The sequence below is a fragment of the Bos indicus x Bos taurus genome, chromosome 11 (genome assembly GCF_003369695.1).
Source record: "Bos indicus x Bos taurus breed Angus x Brahman F1 hybrid chromosome 11, Bos_hybrid_MaternalHap_v2.0, whole genome shotgun sequence".
Taxonomy (NCBI): Eukaryota; Metazoa; Chordata; class Mammalia; order Artiodactyla; family Bovidae; genus Bos; species Bos indicus x Bos taurus.
In genome coordinates this window covers 19,672,622-19,693,468 of record NC_040086.1, presented here as the reverse complement: position 1 = coordinate 19,693,468, position 20,847 = coordinate 19,672,622, and the positions used below count along the sequence as shown (strand labels likewise).

Sequence of the window (20,847 nt, the reverse complement as noted above, 5' to 3'; positions counted from 1 at the left end):
GTTTATATCCTAATTCTGACCGTTTGGGAGAGAGTCCTAATAGACTAAAAGCTTATAGTCTGAAATGTCAGAGTCTAATAGCTGGAGACTATATCCAAGCTTTAAAATACTAATTCAGTTTGTCTCTTTAAGAGCAGGAGAAGCAGTGTAAAGCCAAGAGGACTTAGCAATCTCACTTGTTTTCAGAGAAAAGTCAGCAGGTATTAATAGGAGGCACAAAAAAGGCATCAAGGGTACTTACCGAGAGGATGGGGCCCAGCCATCCAGGCAGCGGAGTCCAGGTCCACACCTCTTCTTCCCAGGGGCCCTGTGTGCCGCCCTTTTGTACACCCTCTTCATTCCCTTTTGATCCTGATTTCACTTAAACTGCCGGAGGACCACACTCTGTCTGTCTCTTAAAAATTAGGTAAACGAGTTTTTAATAGATATCAAAATACATGAACATTTAAAAATTGAGGGTGATTTTATTTTCTTTCATCCCCTCATCCTCTGCCCCATACCCTGCCATTTTTTAAGGACTCTTAGCTGAATTTCTTTAGTATTCTTGATTTGATGGATGAGCTGGTATGTTCTACATTTTATCATAAAACTCTGCATATAAGTAGTATGAATTGGTATGACTTTCTTTTTAATGGACCAAGCCTATGTTTCAAACAAATTAGTATACTTCATGTTTTAAAAATTCTATCAGTAAGATTAATATATTTGGGTTCATGCTCCTCCTCTTACTGTTTTTGTTTCAGTTCCTTATGCTTCATGTGGTTTGTCCTTATCTTCTAATGTAGAAGTAATTAACAGTCAAAAAATGTTATGTGGTTTGTAAAAATGACCCATATCTCCTCTGTGTTAACAGTGACATCTATTTAAATGTGGCCTAAAGTAAGGTTAGATATCTTTGTGTAGATCTGTAGACCATCTATATGTCTTTAAGTGTCTTTGCTTTTAGTTTCCCTTTCATCAACTGTTAACAGAGATTTTAATAAATATTTTTGCTGGGTTTTAACTTTAAGGTTTTTGACTTAAATATAGTTTGTAACTTTTATTATTTCTCTTTTTTTGAGCCCTCTAGAAATCATAACTAATGTTTTGGTAGAGTTTTTATTACTGAGTTTTTGACCTTTGGAAACTTTACTTAGTTGTTTTATTTCTACAGAGGCATACTGATTATCTACAGGATTATATAGGGTTAATGTTGCTCCTTCATTAATATAGATATGAGAATTGGGTCAGATTGGGCAAGTGCTTGGGAAATTATAATCCATGAAAAATTCTAGTGACACCAAAGAAATAGACAAGATACAGCTCAATAAAAGATAACTCAGGGTAAACTTCATGCAAATATAAAATAGAATTATTAATTTCAGAGATAGCCAGCATAAAATGAATACCATGGTGGACTGAATTTGAATCAGTATTGTGGTAATATGGGGATGTATTTGGCAAAAATATATAGCATATATGTCTCATGGTCATATTATACACTCATTTTGACATATGCTAGAATTCTAACTGTTTAAGTATAGTGAAAAAGAGTACTGAGCTTGTAAATGGGTCAGCTTTAGTGGGTTTGTTTGTATGTTTGTTTTGGCTACCCCACACGATTACCGGATGTTAGATCCTCAACCAGGGATTGAACCCAGGACCTCAGCATTGAGAACACAGAGTTCTGACCCATAAACCACCAGGGAATTCCCCAGATCTGTTGTTTATTAACTGTATAACTTTGCATAGTTTAACTTCTGTGGATTACATTTCCATATCTGTCAAATGATTGAGTTGGAGTGTTATCTAATATGTAATTTCAACTGTGAAATTCTGAATCATTTAATCTAAATTTAGGTCTTTACTCTAGAGACGGAGAATGGAGTATCAAGGAACAACGTACTCAAGTCCCAACTGAAAAGAAATCTTAAGGGAGACAGCTCAGTTTCTGGGGTTCTATAGAGAGGTTTCATGGATCCCTAACTTATCTGAGAGATGGAAAAACCACGTCAGAAGTTCTCTTCTTTTCATCTTCTCTCTTGTCTTGGATTCTTGCTTGCTAATGACTTACTTCACTACCTGCACATGCACAACTCCAGGTTAACGCCCCAAACTCTGATGGGCATACTTGTTTTTCTTATTTCTGTGCTTAGTAAATTTATGTATTAAACCTTCTAAAGATAGAGGACTGGTAAATTTTAGGGAGTAGATTAACCATATTTTGTCCCTTCCCTCCAAAAGCTTATAGTTTGGTAAGGGAAACATTTACCACAGTAAAATATGAAAAGTAAAACGTGAAGCTAAGATAAAAAGTGCTCTTCTCAGGTTGATAAAAAGATGTGAAAGGCTTCATATGAAATGTAGCATTTCATCTGATACTTGAAGAATTAATAACCTTTCAGCAATATGGGAGGGAAGGAGTATATACCAAGGCAAAAGAATCAGGGTAAGCAATGATACGGGAGCGGAAAAGAGGAAGACTATAATTGACAACATTTATTTTGTGCCTGCTCTACATCAAGAGCTTCATGCACACTTTCTACTTAATCCCCACAGCAATTTCTGGTGCTGTGAACCAGGAAAAAACACATAGTTTTTTTTTTCTTGTGATGAGAACTTGTAAGATCCATTCTCTTAACAGCTTTCAGATAGAAAATATTGTTAACTGCAGTCACCATGTTGTACGTTATATTGCCAGAACTTATTTATGTTATAATAAGAAATTGGTACCCTTTGACCACTGTATCCATTTCCCCACCTTTGACCCCTTGGCTCTAATAATCACCAGCTCTGGTTTTTGTGGATTCCAGATGTAAGTGAAATCATATGGTATTTGTCTTTCTCTGTTTGACTTATCTCACTTATCATAATGCCTTCAAGATCCATCCATATTATTGCAAATAGTAGGATTTCCTTCCTTTTATGGCTGAATAATATATCATTGTCTCTCTTTGTATATACACATCACATTTTCTGTATCCATTCATCTATCAGTGGAGATAGAGGTTGTTTCCATGTCTTGGCTATTGTAAATAATGATGCACTGACATGAAGGTGCAGATTTCATTCAAGATAGTAATCTCATATCCTTTGACTTTATACTAGAAGTGGAATTGTTGGATCTCATGGTAATTCTATTTTTAATTTGTTGAGGAGCCTCTGTATTGTTGGATAGTGCCTGTACCAATTTACATTCCCACCGACAGTGCACCAGGGTTCCCATTTCTCCACATCCTTGTCAGTATGTGTTGTTACCCTTTTGACAATAGCAGTTCTAACAGGTGGGAGATGACAACCTCACTGTGGTTTTGATTTGCATTTCCCTGTTGGTTATTGATGGAACACTTCTTCATTTACTTGTTGGCCATTTGTATATCTTTTTTGGAAAAATGGATATTAAGTTCCTCTGCCCATTTTTTACTCTTAATTGATAGGTAGGGCTAGTTGTTGTTTTCTTTTGATAGTGTGTTATGAGTTCTTTATATGATTTGGATATTAATCCTTTATCAGATATAAGATTTGCAAATATTTTCTCCAGTTCATTTTTTAATGGTTTCCTTTGCTATAGAGAAGCTTTTAGTTTGATTTAATCACAGTTGTTTATTTTTGCTTTTGCTGCTCATGTCAAAAGCAAAAAATCATTGCTAGGATCAGTGTGAAGGAGTTTACCCTCCTATGTTTTCTTCTAGGAGTTTTATGGTTTCAGGTCTTGTGTTCAAGTCTGCATTCCATTTTCAGTTGATTTTTTGTATAGTGTAGGACTGGACTTAAGTTTGATTCTTCTGCATGTGGTTGTTCAGTTTTCCCAGCACCATTTATCAAAGAGACTGCCCTTTTCCTTTGTTTATTCCTGGCTCCTTTGTTATAAATTAATTGACCATACATGATGGGTTTATGTCTGGGCTCTGTTCTTTTTCATTCACTTAACATGTCCATTTTTATGCCAGTATTGTGACTTTGAAGTATAGTTTGAAATCAGAGGCATGATACCTCCACCTTTGTTCTTCTTAAGATTGCTTTGGCTATTTAGAATCTTTTGTGATTCTATACAGATTTTAAGATTTTTTTTTCGTGAAAAATACCATTGGAATTTTGATAGGAATTACATTGAATCTGTAGATCATTTTGGGTAGTATGAACATCTTAACAATATTAATTCTTCTAGCTCATGAACATAGAGATCTTTCCGTTTATTTATGTCTTCTGCAGTTGCATTTTGATGCATGGCACATAAAATTGTTCTCTTTCCAATGATTTGTTATTAGTGTATATTAATAGAAATGTAATTGATTTTTGTATATTGACTTTGTATCCTGCAACTTTACTGAAGTTTTCAGTTAATCCCAACAGGTTTTTTGGTGGAGCCTTTATGATTTTGTGTATATAGTGTCATTTCATCTGCACATGTACAGTTTGCTTCTTCCTTTCTGATTTGTATGCCTTTTTTCTGTTGTGTAACTGCTCTGACTAGGACTTCCAGTAAATACTATGGTGAATAAAAGTAGTAAGAGTGGACGTCCTGTCTTGTTCCTGATCTTAAAAGTTTTCACCCTTTCAACATTGAATATGATGTTAGCTGTGGGCTGATAATATATGGTCTTTATTATGTTGAGGTACATCCCTTCTACAGTCACTTTGTTAAGAGGTGTTATCGTGAATGGATGCTGCATTTTGTTAATGTGGTGTGTTGAAAAAATCCTTTCATCCCTGGAATAAATGCCACTTGATTATTTGTTCTTGTTGTTCAGTTGCTGAGTCATGCCTGACTCTTTGCAGCCTCATGGACTGTAGCACGCCAGGCTTCCCTGTCTTTCACTGTCCCCTGGAGTTTGTTCAAACTCGTGTCCATTGAATCAGCGATGCCATCCAACCATCTCATCCTCTGTCACCTGCTTCGCCTGCCTTCAGTCTTTCACAGCATCAAGGTCTTAATGAGTCAGCTGTTTGCATCAGGTGGCCAAAGTATTGAAGCTTCAGCATCAGTGCTTTGAATGAATGTTCAGGGTTAATTTCCTTTAGGATTGACTGGTTTGATCTCCTTGCTGTCCAGGGGACTCTCAAGAGTCTTCTCCAGCACCATAGTTCAAAAGCATCGATTCTTTAGTGCTCAGCCTTCTTTATGGTCCAACTCTCACATCCATACATGACTACTGGAAAAACCATAGCTTTGACTATACAAACCTTTATTGACAAAGTGATGTCTCTGCTTTGTAATATGCTGTCTAGGTTGGTCATAGCTTTTCTTCCAAGGAGCAAGCGTCTTTTAATTTCATGGCTACAGTCACAGTCTGCAGTGATTTTGGAGCCCAAGAAAATAAAGTCTGTCACTGTTTCCATTTTTTTTCCCCCGTCTATTTGCCATGAAGTGATGGGACTGGATGCCATAATCTTAGTTCTTTGAATATTGAGTTTTAAGCTAGCCATTTTTGCTCTCCTATTTCACCCTCACCAAGAGAGTATGATGCTTTTAATGAACTCAGTTTGCTGATATCTTGTTGAGGGTATTTGTGTTTGTGTTCATCAGGGATACTAGGCTGTAATTTTCTTGTAGTGTCCTTATCTGGCTTTATTATCAGGATAATGATGGTGGTTTCATAAAATGAATTTGAAAGTATTCCCCCCACTTCTGTTTTTCAGAAGAATTTGAGAAGGATTGTTATTCTTATTTAAACATTTGGTAGAATTCACCATTAAAGCCCTCTGGTTCTTATCTTTTGTTTGTTGAGAGGTTTTTGATTACTGATGTAACCTCCTTACTATCAAGTGATCTGTTCAGATTTTCTACTCCTTTATGATTCAAGATTGGTAGGTTGCACATCTCTAGGAATCTATCCACTTCTAAATGTCCAGTTTGTTGGTGTGTAATTGTTCATCGTAGCCTCTTATCGTTTGTATTTATGTGGTATCAGTTGTAATTTCTTCTTTTTCATTTGTAATTGTATTTGAAACTTTTCTTTTTTCTTGTTAAGTCTGTATAACGGCTTCTCTATTTTATCTATTTAAAAACCCAGCTCTTAGCTTTATTGATTTGTTTTCTGTTGTCTTTCTAGTTTCTATTTCATTTATTTCCGCTATGATCTTTATTTCCCTCCTTCTACTACTACTACTACTTTTTATAGTTGCTTGAGATATAAAGTTAGGTTCTTTATTTGAGATCTTTCTTTTCTCAGCGTAGGTGTTTATTGCTATAAACTTCCCTCTTGGAACTGCTTTTGCTGCATCCCATAAATTTGAGTATATTGTGTTTCCATTATTTGTCTCGATATTTTTTTGTTTCTCTGTTGATTTCACTTTGACTTGTTGGCTATTCAGTTGTATGTTGTTTAATCTTCACGTATTTGTGAATTTTCCAGTGTTTTCCCTTCTGATTGATTTGTAGTTTCACACTGTTGTGGTCAGAAAAGATGGCTTGATATGATTCACTGTTCTTAAATTTATTAAGATTTGTTTTGTGCTGTAACATCTGATCCACCCTGGGGAGTGTTCTCTGTGTGCTTGAAAAGAATATACATTCTGCTGCTTTTGCATGAAATGTTCTGTAAATTTTCATTAAGTGTATTTGTAGCCTAAATTCGGTATTCCTTACTGATTTTCCATCTGGATTATCTATCCATTATTGACAGTGGGTTTTTTTTTTTTAATTTATTTATGGCCGAGTTGGGTCTTGATTGCTGTATGCGGGCTTTCTCTAGTTGCAGCAAGTGGGGGTACTCTCTGCTGTGGTGTGAGGGCTTCTCGTTGTGGTGAGGTCTCTTGTTGCAGAGCAGGGACTCCAGGCGTGCAGGCGTCAGTAGTTGTGGTGCTCTGGCTTATTGGCCCCATGGCATGTGGAATCTTCCCAGACCAGGGGTTGAAGCCATGTTCCCTGCATGGGCAGGCAGGTTCTTAACCACTGGACCACCAGGGAAGTCCAACAGTGAGATACTGAAGCCCCCTGTTATTAGTGTATTGCTGTCTATTTCTCCCTTCAGTTTTTTAAAATGTTTGCTTATATATTGAGGTATCTCTGTTTGGGTGCATATTTACAAATGTATATCTTCTTGTTGAATTGACCACTTTAGTTTTTGGCTTTAATTCTATTTTATCTGATATAAGTTAAATACTTTTAATTATACCATACTCTTATTTGTCACTCTTAACAATGTTATTTGGAGAGCCAAAGTTTCTAATTTTAATGAAGTACAATAAATTTTTTCCTTTATGGATGGTGCTTTTGTTTCATATGAAAAACATATTTGCCTAAATGAAAATAAGATTTTGTCCTATGTTTTCCTTTTAGAAGTTTCATAATTTTAGGTCTTTTTTTACATGTATTTTTTGGCTGTGCTGGGTCTCTGTTGCTGTGTGGGTGTTTTTCTCCAGTTGCAGTGAGCGGAGGCTACTGTCTAGCTGCAGTGCGTGAGCTTCTTGCTGAGGTGGCTTCTCTTGTTGCGGAGCACGGGCTCTAGGCACATGTAGTTGTGGCACGTGGGCTCTAGGGCACATGCTCAGCAGTTTTGGCGCACAGACTTAGTTGCTGTGTGGCATGTGGGATCTTCCCGGATCGGGGATTGATCCCATGTCTCCTGCATTGGCAGGTAGACTTTTTACCACTGAGCCACCAAGGAAGCCCTAATTTTAGCTCTTTTTATCGGTGATCTATTAGTTTCGTGGAGCTGCTATATGAAAGTACCACAGCTACATAATTTAAACAACAGAAGTTTATTTTCTGACAGTTCTTGAGGCTAGACATGTAATCGGAGGATCAGTAGAGTTGGTTCCTTCTAAAGACTGAGCAAGAATCTGTTCCATGCCTCTCTCCCAGCTTCTGGTGAAAGTGAAAGATGATCAATCGTGGCTGACTCTTTGCAATGGACTGGAGAATTCTCTAGGCCAAAATACTGGAGTGGGTGCCTTTCCCTTCTCCAGGGGATCTTCCCATCCCAGGGATGGAACCCAGGTCTCCCACATGCGTGCAGGCTCTTTACCAGCTGAGCCACCAGCGAAGCCAAGGCTTGTGTGTCATGTTCTCTCTGTGTCTTCACTTCGTTTTCTATTTACAAGTATCTGACTGTGTCTACAAATTTTTCCCTTTTGTAAGGACACAGTCATACTGTTTTGTTTTGTCAACATATGTGTGTATCCTTAAACTGCGTCTGTCCTAAGCTGCTTCAGTATGCCCAACTCTCGTGATCCCATGGACTGTAGCCGCTAGGCTCCACTGTCCGTGGGATTCTCCTGGCAAGAATACTGGAGTGAGTTGCCATTTCCTTCCCCAGGGGATCTTCCCCCCGAGGGATATCCTTAAACGAATTCCACATTGTCTTGAATTCTCTGGTTTTATGACGATATGATGTCAGGTGTGTAAAGTCCTCCAACTTTGTCCTTTTTTTCAAAACTGTTTAGCCCGATTAACATCCTTTGCATTTTCATATAAATGTTAAAATCAGCTTTGTGGTTTATATCAAAAAGCCCACCAGAATTGTGTACATTATTTATTACCTGTGTTTCATGTTTCTGATGCAGTTTTAAATGAGGTTTTTAAATTTTCTAATTTCTGATTTTTCATTTTAGCATTTAGAAATATAATTTTTTTTGTACATCACACTATCCTGCAGTCTTGCTAAACTAGTTCTAGTAACTTTTAAGTTTCTTTAGGGTTCTCTACATAGATGATCTTGTCTTTTGCAAATGCAGTTTTATGTCTCATCTTCCAATATTTCATTTCTTGTTTTGTACTGGAGGCTAAACCTGTAGTACAATATGGAATAGAAGTGATGAGAGGACGTTTGTGCCTTGTTCCCAATATTAAAAGTAAAGCATTCAGTCTTTTATCATTAGGTGTGAAATAAAGTTTTTTAGATGTTTTTCATCAGGTTGAGGAAGTTCCTGTTCCTAGTTGGCTAAAACTTTTATCTCAAATGATTGTGAATTTTATCAAGTACTTTTTCTCCGTCTATGTATTTTTCTCTGTTGATATGATGAGTTACATTGACTTACTTGGAAATGTTGAACCAGCCTTGCATTTGTGGAACAAACTCTCTTGGTCACCATATATTTTCCTTTTTATACTTTGTTTGATTCAGTTTACCTATATTTTCTTAAGATTTACCTGTCGTTTTTTTCTTCTATTATCTTTGTGTGGTTTTGTTAACAGGGTATTATTGGTCTCACAAAATGATTTTGGAATTATTTCCCTCCCTCTTCTGTATTCTGAAGAAATTTGTCTAAAATTGATATTACTTTCTGAAGTGTTTGATAGAGCTCACCAGTGAAGCCACCTGGGCCTGAAATATTCTTTATGAGGAGGTTTTAAACTCAATTTCTATTCTTCAGTGCACATAGAGCTTTTCAAGTGTCTACTTCTTTCTGAGTGAACCTTGGTAATTTGTGTCTTTAGAGGAAAATTTTCATTTCATGCAAGTTATCAAATCCATTATGTTCTCTCATTATCCTTTAAAATCTGTAGGATTTCTGGTAATGGTGTCATTTTCATTCCTAATATTTATAATTTCTGTGTTTATTCCCCTCCTCAGTCCTTGTTCTTTCTGGCTACAGGTTTTTATCAACTTTGTTTTCAGTGAAGTAGTTCTTGGTTTTAATTATTTTTCTCTATTGTTGTCTTTCTCCCCCCTTTTTTCTACCTCCTTTGGGGTTTAACTTGCTTTATTTTTTCAGTTTTTTTAAGGTAGAAGCTTAGTCTTTTTCCCTTTAATATAAGTGCTATAAATCTGGTGGTATAAGTTTCCCTCCAACCACTACTGTAGCTGCGTATCACAGACTTTGGTATATTTTTATTTTATTCAGTTAACTGCCTGATTTCTCTTATGATATCTTCTTTGGTCCATTGATTGTTTAATTTGGAAGAATTTGGAGGTTTTTCAGATATTTTTCTATTGTATTGATTTCTAGCTTTTATTTCAGTTTTGGCTCAAGAGTATACTTTGTATGATTTCAACCTGTATATTTATTGAGATTTGTTTTATGGTGTAGGACTGTGTCCTTCAGTATATTCTGTGTGTTATATTTGCAGTTTACAAAACATGTATTTGCTTTTGTATAGTGGAGTTTTCTATAAATAACAGGTCAAGTGGTTGATCGTGTTTTCTATATCTTTATGGATTTCTTTTTATTCTGTAATGTACTAAGAAAGTAGTATTAAAATCTCCCAGCTATAATTTTAGTTTTGTTTGTTTCTCCTTTCAGTTTTTTTCCCTTTCAGTTTTAATCAATTTTTACTTCATGTTTTTTGAAGCTCTGTAATTTGCAAGCACATTTGAGATTTTTACATCCTTTGATACGTTGATCCCTTTTTTAGTATAACTTTTCTTCTTTATATCTGGTTATATATCCTATTCTGAAGTCAACTTTCGTAGAATATAACCATTCCTGCCCTTTTTTTGTTTAGTTTTTGCATTGTGGTACCTTTTCACATGTTTTTGCTTATAACCTCTCTTGTACCTTCATGTGTAATGTGGGCTTTTTGTAGAGTGCATGTGGTTGGGTCATGCTTTTTAAATTTACTCTGTCAATTTCTGCTTTTCAAGTGCTTAGACTTTGTGTTTAACACAAGTTTTAGTATAAATGAATTTAAATATATTGTTTTTTCTCTTTAGGTCTTGAATCATTTTCTCTTTTTCCTGCCTTCTTTTAAATTGAGTATGTTATGTAATTCCATTTGTTTTTAACTGTTGTTTTATTATACTCCTAAAATTCCTTTTAGCAGTTGCTCGAGTGCAACGGTCAACAAACTACATCTTTGGGCCAAGTCTGCCCCATTATCTTCTTTTACGAATAAAGTTTATGGGAACATGGCATGCTTGTTCATTTGTATCTTGCCCATGGCTGCTTTCATGAACAACAGTGGACTTAAGTAGCTGTAACAGAGACTGTATGGGCCACCAAACCTAAAATAATTACTCTCTGGCCTTTTATAGAAAATATTTGCCAACTGTCGCTTTATCATAATCTTACCATAAACTGCCTTTAAACAGCATCCTCCTGTTTAAATGCGTGGTGCTGTGCTGTGCACTACTGTGACGTAAATCACTACTGTGATGCAGTGCGTCCTTGGAGTAGTATATTTCTTTTTTCTGTCGTCATTTGTGCTGTTGTTGTCACATACTTGATTACTGCATACAGTTGAGTCTCATTACTTGTGGTATTTATAACATGATCTCAAACATTGTATTAGTGAATACTGCACCATTGCTTCAGGGAAAACACAGGGCTACGTCCCTGTGAGCATTCAGGATACAGTTTTGTCAACCAGGAAATACATGACCTTGTTTTGTATATGTTTCTGCTTAAAAATACCTTATTTAATGTATATATTGTTGATTCATTAATATTGACTTCATGTACAGAAGCCCTGTCACTCACGCATGAATGGAGCTTATCTAGCACACATTTTCTCCATAAGGCACATTATAGCCTTCTTGCATTTAGGAACAGCAGACAGCACATCAGCCATTTTAAGCAGAGAAGTCGCCATCAAAAAGCCCCCAAGTCCAAAACACATGGCACTAAATAGACCATGAAAAGGACATGCATTTTACACTATGAAAGCTGAAACAAGAAGGCAAAAGCATCACCTTGTTCAGTTTCAATTGGAAATATGCAGAGTGACAGATTTTTCACCTTTTCTGCATGTCTGCAAATGACTGATAAAGCACAGAGCGTATTGATTTTGAGGTTTCAAGTAAATTTTAGCAAGTAGGCACATCCACAGAAGCAGAATCTGTAAATAATGAGGATTGACCTTTGTTACAGATCTCTCAGTAAGTTGTTATTATTCTTGCTTTTAACAGTAAATTAGGTTTTTAGAAAGTTAGAACCGAGAAAAATGATCTTTTATATTTATCCACTCACCTACTTAACGCTTGCAGTTTAACACTTGCAGTACTCTTTATTACTTAATGTTGGATCTGAATTGTATGCAACATGTCTTTTTCTCAGTCTTCATTTAGATTTTTCTCTTCTTGGTTTTCAGTGGTTTGAATATCATGTGCCTTATTGTGGTTTTCTTTTTGTTTTGTTGCTGGAATTTAAGCTTGGTCTTGAGAATATAATTTCCTCAACTTTTGAGAATTTTGTATTCATTGAACCTTCTTAGTCTTTTCCTGTATTATTTCTACCACACTTTCAGAATTCTTGTTTGCTTTCCTCGTCTTCTTTCTATCTAATCCAGACTTTGATTTGAAACGTGTAGTGCAGTTGTTGTTGTTTAGTTGCTAAGTCATGTCTGACTCTCTCTGACCCCATGGACTGTAGCCTGCCAGGCTCCGTCTGTCCATGGAATTCTCCACGCAAGAATCCAGGTGTGGGTTGCCATTTCCTTCTTCCTGACCCAGGGATTGAACCTGCATCTCCTGTGTTGAAAGGCGGAGTCTTCACTACTGAGCCCCTGGGAAGCCCATTTAGTGCAGTAAGAAAGCTATATTTGAATTGTCTCCAGGTTGTGCTGTGACTACACCTGAGCTAGAGCATTATTAAAACTGTTTTCAATCCCAGCCTACTGTGAAAGTAGATTGGAGTGTAAACCAAGCTCCTTGTCACAGTTTTCCATGATTCAGTCATTTTTGATAAGTTTTTCAATTGGTTACATGTACTTTGACCAGTGCAGACTTTACTTCAGTGTTTGTGTCTTTTTCCTACAAAATCTTATCCAATACTTTTAAGCAGGTACACTGGAAAATTTTCTAATTACCCTTCATGAACATTTCCTAATGAGCAGCTTTTTTTTTTTTTTTTTTAATGTCAACATTTTAAAAGTATTTACAAGCTCCATGTATATGGTTGGGTACTTCTGTGCAACTTAAATGTGACTTAGTTTGTAACAGTGGTTTTCAACCTTAACTACACTTGAGAATAACCAGGGAGCCTAACAGACCCTTTCCTAGACCAGTGAAGTCATGCTTCCTGGGGGTTCAGAGTTTGCATAAGAACTCCATCTGTGGCTCTGTTTGTGGTTCTCGTGAGCAGCCCAAATCAGGAACCTCCACTTTAATGGAAATTGACAAGCATAAATGGCCAGATAGGTAATAATCTGAAGATATTTTTTCTAAGTATTTAAAATTGTATAATTTGTTGTATGAGCTTGATATCATTGTTTTCTACATACCGGTAATAAATAATATATTTTTAAGACATCTGGTAATTCAAAGATTCGGTAGGGCAGAAACCAATACAACATTGGAAAACAATTATCTTCCAATTAAAAAAAAATTCAGTAAGGTCTACATCTGATTATAGGTTAATATGGCAGTTCAAAATCTTATATTAAAAAAATGCTGGTGATTTCATTTCTTCTGCTTGTCCGATTACAGACAGCTAGATAGTATAATCCAGTTATCCCTTTTCTCAGTGCCGTTATCTGTTACTACTCCATGCAGTTGAGTAGACATTTGTGGTACACTTAAACTGTTCAATCACAGTGCCCGCTACTGTGGAGCTTATCAAGATAAAGGATAAATTCCCTGCCCCTAGTGATTTATGCTCTAGAAAAAGAGAAGGTGAGTGAATGTCAAATTACTGTTTGGTAGGATAGATGACGCTAAGTCCTGAAATAAAGGCATAAAATGGTACATGACTCAGAGGGAGAACTGTCATCTCATTGGGGAGTTGTGACAGTGTTTTCAGCCCTACTGTTTACTTTTATTATCACCAACTGTAGTCCTTCACCTGTGGAACTAAACTTCAGCTGCTGGTACAATGCCCCAGGACTACTTTGATAGCTTGTAGCATGAATACAGCAGGATGCCTTTAACGTCCTTTAGTAGTCAGTGAAGAACAGAAACCTGTCTTATTTGTGCACATATGGAGTTTTTTTTTTTTTCACAGTCAAATGAATAAAGCTCTGTGCTTCTGCTTCCTAGTAGTGTTCTAAATTTTATATGCACTAGACCTAGTTATTCAAGAATTCGTGGTAATTTCTGTTCTCTTCACCTTCCTGCAACTAACTCAACAAACATTTCTGGTTGCTGGCAGTGAGCCACTAACAGAAATATGTGATTATTTATGTAAGGTATTACTGCAAGAATACTTAGAGAAAATGCTTATGGTTTCCAAAGGCAAGTCACTAGTCCAGATTACTTCCTAAGCTCCAATCTGCCATCTTCTGTCTTATTACTAGGGCTTTGTGTCTGCTGTTCTTTTCCTTGGAACACCCTTCTCCTGCCATATCCTCTGCTTACACCTCCAGGAAGTCTTTTTCTGACCTCCTCTGCTGGGGTTAGATGCTGGTATCCTGTACAACCTGTATTTTAACTTTCATCATATTGATTGTAATTGTCCTTTTACTTGAAACTATCCACCATAAAACTGTCGTCTCTGTGAGGTCAAACATCATGTCCACAGCAGGTGCTCAACAGATGTTTCTTAATTGAATAAGTAAAGAAAAGAATCCATTAGAAACAGTGTGGTTTGGTAGTTAAACATGAGTTTGGGAGTCAAATTTGGGTTTGTCTCTACCACTTACTAGTGCGTGTTTGGTTTCTTATCTGGAAAATGAGGTTTAAAATAGTACTCATTTCATGGTTTTGTGTGTGTGTGTGTACATGTATATTAAATGATTATATTTATAAAATGCTTAACCCAACACATAGTAATCACACAGTAAATATTAGCTCAACAATAATATGGCATATTAGTCTGATCTTCAGTTCAGTTCAGTTCAGTCGCTCAGTCGTGTCCGACTCTTTGCGACCCCATGAATCGCAGCACGCCAGGCCTCCCTGTCCATCACCAACTCCCGGAGTTCACTCAGACTCACATCCATCGAGTCAGTGATGCCATCCAGCCATCTCGTCCTCTGTCGTCCCCTTCTCCTCCTGCCCCCAATCCCTCCCAGCATCAGAGTCTTTTCCAATGAGTCAACTCTTTGCATGAGGTGGCCAAAGTACTGGAGTTTCAGCTTTAGCATCATTCCCTCCAAAGAAATCCCAGGGCTGATCTCCTTCAGAATGGACTGGTTGGATCTCCTTGCAGTTCAAGGGACTCTCAAGAGTCTTCTCCAACACCACAGTTCAAAAGCATCAATTCTTCGGTGCTGAGCCTTCTTCACAGTCCAACTCTCACATCCATACATGACCACAGGAAAAACCATAGCCTTGACTAGACGAACCTTTGTTGGCAAAGTAATGTCTCTGCTTTTGAATATGCTATCTAGGTTGGTCATAACTTTCCTTCCAAGGAGTAAGCGTCTTTTAATTTCATGGCTGCAGTCACCATCTGCAGTGATTTTGGAGCCCAAAAAAATAAAGTCTGACACTGTTTCCACTGTTTGATCTTAGTGGCTTCCAAATGAAACTAAACAGAACTTTAACCACCTTGTACTTTGGGATCCTTTCTCATTTGAGGGTTATAAGAAATCAGTTGTGATCCAGAAATCACTGAAAGCACCTGCCAGTTAAGTTTATGTTAACTTTTGGTTTTGTCCTTTATGGAATATACATTTGTGTCATAATCTGTTTTCTACTTTGTATAAGACAACTGATTCCTTCCCTGATCAGTATGGGTGAATTATTTGAAATTTCCTATTAGGTCCACTAATGCTCCTTTTTATTGATGCAGAAAGTTGGAGATTAATGATGTATCATTTCTGTGGTTTATTTAATCTTCTGTTCTTGGGCTGTATGTGTGAGTTTCATGTGCAGTCTTTTAGCTCCTGAAAACCTGTGACTTTTGTCTTAGAAGATTGTAGTATATTGTATTACTCAGGGAATAAGTTTCTTTAGATTAATGTGATTACAGATATGACTTCAGGGTCATAATTTTGAGTTCAACTGATTTAACTAGTTATTTACTGTTGTTGAGCAAATGTGCTTTTCTGGGTTTCTATACTGTTATAGGCTGCTATGGTTAATTCAGTGGAATTGAGATTTTCCTGTATTGTATGAACATTCCCAAAGACTGAACTGCCAGAAAGAGCAACTTTAAAGATATGGGGAGAGGAGAGCTCATTGAAACTATGTTAGATCTTTTGATATTACAAGAGGGACATAAAACTAACCAAGAGTACATGACCATTTCCATTAGGGGAAAAGTGATTGAAAGTATTTATTGATAATTATCTTAAGAAATTAAATGAATACAAATACAAACAAAATTTAACATTTTTGTGTAATGCTTAAGAAAAAGGCTTTGTGAAATAAACGTATCATTATATTCCTGAAAAAGAAAGACTGATAGTATATAATTTGTACTACCCAAATTAAATTATTTTTTCCACTCAGAATTTTATTGGGGAAAAGAAATTTATTGGGATTCTTTCTACTCCGATAATGTTTTTCTAAAGTTCATTAGGGAGAAAAAGTAGTCAAAAGCATTGTTTAAAATCTGAAAAATAAGAGAGAAAGGGAAGTGAAAAACTGTAGTAACTGAAAGCAGATACTACTAAACACAGTAACAGATCCAAGGTGCATTTCAGTGCATGTCAAGGGAGGTGAGAGAAATAAAGGGGAATCATTTTTCAGAAATTTGAGTTTAGAAAACTCACTAAGCAGTTAAAGGGGCATTAACATAGACCTCCATTTAATACCTGACACCAAGATAAATTTTTACAGGAATTAAAGGTTAGGAACCAGAGTTCAAATTGCCAACATCCTCTGGATCATTGAAAAAGCGATTGACTATGCCAAAGCCTTTGACTGTGTGGATCACAATAAACTGGAAAATTCTGAAAGAGATGAGAATACCAGACCACCTGATCTTCCTCTTGAGAAATCTGTATGCAGGTCAGGAAGCAACAGTTAGAACTGAACATGGAACAACAGACTGGTTCCAAATAGGAAAAGGAGTACGTCAAGGCTGTATATTGTCACCCTGCTTATTTAACTTCTGTGCAGAGTACATCATGAGAAATGCTGGCTGGAAGAAGCACAAGCTGGAATCAAGATTGCCAGGAGAAATATCAATAACCTCAGATATGCAGATGACACCATCCTTATGGCAGAAAGCGAAGAAGAACTAAAGAGCCTCTTGATGAAAGTAAAAGAGGAGAGTGAAAAAGTTGGCTTAAAGCTCAACATTCAGAAAACAAAGATCATGGCTTCCCGTCCCATCACTTCATGGCAAATAGATGGGGAAACAGTGGCTGACTTTATTTTTGGGGGCTCCAGAATCACTGCAGATGGTGACTGCAGCCATGAAATTAAAAGATGCTTACACCTTGGAAGGAAAGCTATGACCAACCTAGACAGCATATTAAAAAGCAGAGACATTGCTTTGCCAACAAAGGTCCATCTAGTTAAGGCTATAGTTTTTCCAGTGGTCATGTATGGATGTGAGAGTTGGACTATAAAGAAAGATGAGCACCGAAGAATTGATGCTTTTGAACTGTGGTGTTGGAGAAGACTCTTGAGAGTCCCTTGGACTGCAAGGAGATCCAACCAGTCCATCCTAAAGGAAATCAGTCCTGAGTGTTCATTGGAAGAACTGATGTTGAAGCTGAAACTCCAATACTTTGGCCACCTGATGGGAAGAACTGGCTCATTTGAAAAGACCCTGATGCTGAGAAAGATTGAAGGTTGGAGGAGAAGGGGACGACAGAGGATGAGATGGTTGGATGGTATCACCGACTCAATGGACATGAGTTTGGGTAAACTCTGGGAGTTGGCAATGGACAGGGAGGCCTGGTGCGCTGCAGTCCATGGGGTCACAAAGAGTCGGACACAGCTGAGTGACTGAACTGAACTGATGAGAATTCAAATCAAAGGAAAATTAGAATATAGTGGAGTTGAGTATTTATCAACTTATGAGTAGATATCTTACTTTCAGAACAGTAAAAAAAAAAACAAAGGAGAAGAATAGCTTGCAGATTTGAATATTCCAAATTGTAATATTTGCAGATGTAAGAATAATAAAAAGAAGTTTAGGGAGATACTGCACCAAATATTACATAGGATTAATATCTTTATTCTGTAAAGAGCTTGCATATTAGTAAGAGAAATCTCTAAATATTTGGTTAATTCATATAAAATATATCTCACAAAGATATTCGATTAAAGAAGCTCGTGGGAAATGTTCAATATAGTAGTACTAAATAAATGTTAGGTATTATGTGTTCAATTAGGGGGAAAGTGAAATTGGTATTTCCATTAGAGGTGAGATATGGCAAAACCTCATAGAAACAGAGAGCAATCAGTGATTCTAAGCAAAAGTTAAAAACTGCATCAAGTTCTAACTAACACAGATAGTATAAAACATGTACACAGATTTTTTTCCCCCAAAGAATGTATCTCTTTAACAAGCAAATCATTCATAGTTGAGCTCTGCTTAAAACTTGGATGTGACCAAAAGTGGTCAGTCTTTGAATTCACTCCAATTTCATGACACATCCTGAGGGTGGAGTGGGTGGGGTGTCTTTTGTTGTTGTTGTTGTCTTTAACTTTGGCCAAAAAGTTAGCTTCCTTTTTTTGAAAATTTGAAATGCTTCCAACACTTACGTTACATTGAGGTTGGTTCTGTCTTATTCCTCTTTCTGTCTCCCCAGCGCCTTATACTCAGTAGACATTTGTTAAAAAGAGACATTGTACCTGCATTTACTGCTAAAAACATGATACTGCAAATAATCTTTAGTGCTAATTATTTCCCTGATGAAACAACATAAAGTTGCTAGAACCACAGAGAGAAAGGAATGAGTGAATACACACCAGTGTTCTTTTTTGTACTGTTTCATGTATCAGTGCCTTAGTTTTGCCCAACCTGCTGTCACTAGTTTAGGTGGTCACATATTTAGTTTCTGGAGCTCTGTCTTTTCTGGGATTGTGTAAAAGGCCAGGTTCTCCTAAAGTACTTGAAATTCTCAAAGTTTTTCACTCTAAAAACACCAGTGAACTTCATATTCCTTGTGAGAATGTAGCTTGCTGCTGCTGCTGCTGCTGCTGCTGCTACTGCCTAGTCGCTTTGGTTGTGTCCTACTCTATGCGACCCTGTGGACTGCAGCCTGCGAGGCTCTTGTGTCCATGGGATTTTCTAGCCAAGAATACTAGAGTGGGTCGCCATGCCCTCCTCCAGGAGATCTTCCTGACCCAGGAATTGAGCCCCAGTCTCCTGCATTGCAGACAGATTGTTTATCACTGAGACACCAGGGATGTCCAAGAATGTAGATTGGGACTGCTACAGCCCCAGTACCTAATTTTAACATATACAATTAAATTAAGCCAGTGGTTCTCAAGTGGGTTGACACCCGCCACCCTCAGGAACATTGGGTAGTGTCTGGAAATGTTTTGTTTTTGTTGTCACAGTTAAGGCAAAGGAAGTGCTACTGGTGTCTAGTGGGTAGAGGGAAGGGATGCGGCTACAGTGCTCGCGAGAGCTGCCCCACCCATCCCCTCAACAAAGGATTATCTGGTCCAAAGTGCCAGTAGTGCTGAAGTTGAAAAACGTGGAGTTAGAGTCTATAGAAATAAAATCTATGAAGTTGGAAGGAATAAAAAACTTCTGTTAGTACTATTGTAGGGTCTTAGTAAAGTAGTAAATATGAATGTCTTCTAGATGTGAATTGTAGCTTGAGAGCTTTAAAGTAGGATTTGTATTTTGCCTTTAGTGTGTTTAAAAATACAACACAGTTTCCATTATGAATATGGATATAGTTACACAAAGAAAGTAAGTTTTTAACCTCATTGCGTTAGATATCTGTATCTTCATATTGGTTTATAAAGCAAACTTAACAACTCACAGTATCTCTGCCTTCTGGGAGTTTATACGCTAAAGGGAGTGTTCTTTATACTGATGAAATCCAAAGAACTGGTAGGACTGGCAATCAGGAGAAGAAGGCAGACGGAGCTGAGCAGTAGGTAGAACTAGGATTGAGCCAAGCAGAAATTGGCTGATCAGATCTCTGCCAGGAGGCCACTACCAGAGAGTCAGATTGCAAATGAGAAAATCAAAACTGAGGGAGCAGGCCTTGCCCATTTAAACAGAGTATTCATGCATGGATTCCCCGTGTCAAAATTACATTAGCATTTAAAATCTGTTCTATTTTTTGTTATTGGCATGTGTTTTTAAAAGATTTAATAATCTAAGAAAGAGGTAACTGTTTTCAAATCAAAGGGACAGATGCAAGTGAAGATTTTGATTCTGTAGCTTTTTTGTGTTTTGTGGTTATAGACCCTTTCTTCCGTCACTTGACTTTTGAACCTGATCTGTAATGCAAGGGTCATCATACTTACCTCCATTTTAAAATGTAATTAATGTAAAGCCCTTAATACATCATCTGGCACATGGTTAGTACCCTCCAAATAGTAATATTCATGGTTTTAAAATCTCTTTAAATCTGGAAAGATCATTGATCCTGTAATGTTGTTAAAATTTTAGTAAACGCCAAAGCATGTATAGCATTCATGCTATAGCCGTGACAGTAACTTAGCTTTATTCCTAACCTTTGATTTTAGTATTTAGCATATGACAGACTATTAAAAATGGAGACAAAATGTTCATCTTATTAGAGGACTGGGGTTACTTGTTTTAGGAATTCTGAGGAAATTAAATGAGATCAAGTGCTTTGCATAATATAATGCTTGATGTTTAGCAACTGTTACACTCAATGAATGCTAGTTTCCAACTTTCATATTGCCAAGAGGCTTAGAAATACTATTGTAACGCTACTGCTATTATGTTAATTTATTGAATGAAGATAGTAGATGTAATTGGAGTAAGAGAGGAAATTGGCAGACAGTAAATCATTTTAAGCTATAATGGTGTTTACTGAAATTGAAATGATCCTAAGACTGACTGTCTCCTTTTAACTGATTTAAAACATTTGTTTTTAGTTTTGACCATTTACATGACACTAGACCTGAAGGCTCTTTGTTTACCTATCCTGATTTAGGAGGATTTTGGTCTGTTCTTTGACTGAATACATTGTCTCTGCAGACATGCTGT

General features: G+C 36.9%; 1 protein-coding gene across 5 annotated transcripts in view; it reads left to right on the top strand.

Annotated features, from left to right (window-relative positions):
* The window catches only part of PRKD3 (protein kinase D3), an 87,031-nt gene that overhangs the window by 8,498 nt on the left and 57,686 nt on the right, over positions 1-20,847 (top strand). The gene's annotated exons all lie outside the window — the stretch shown is intronic.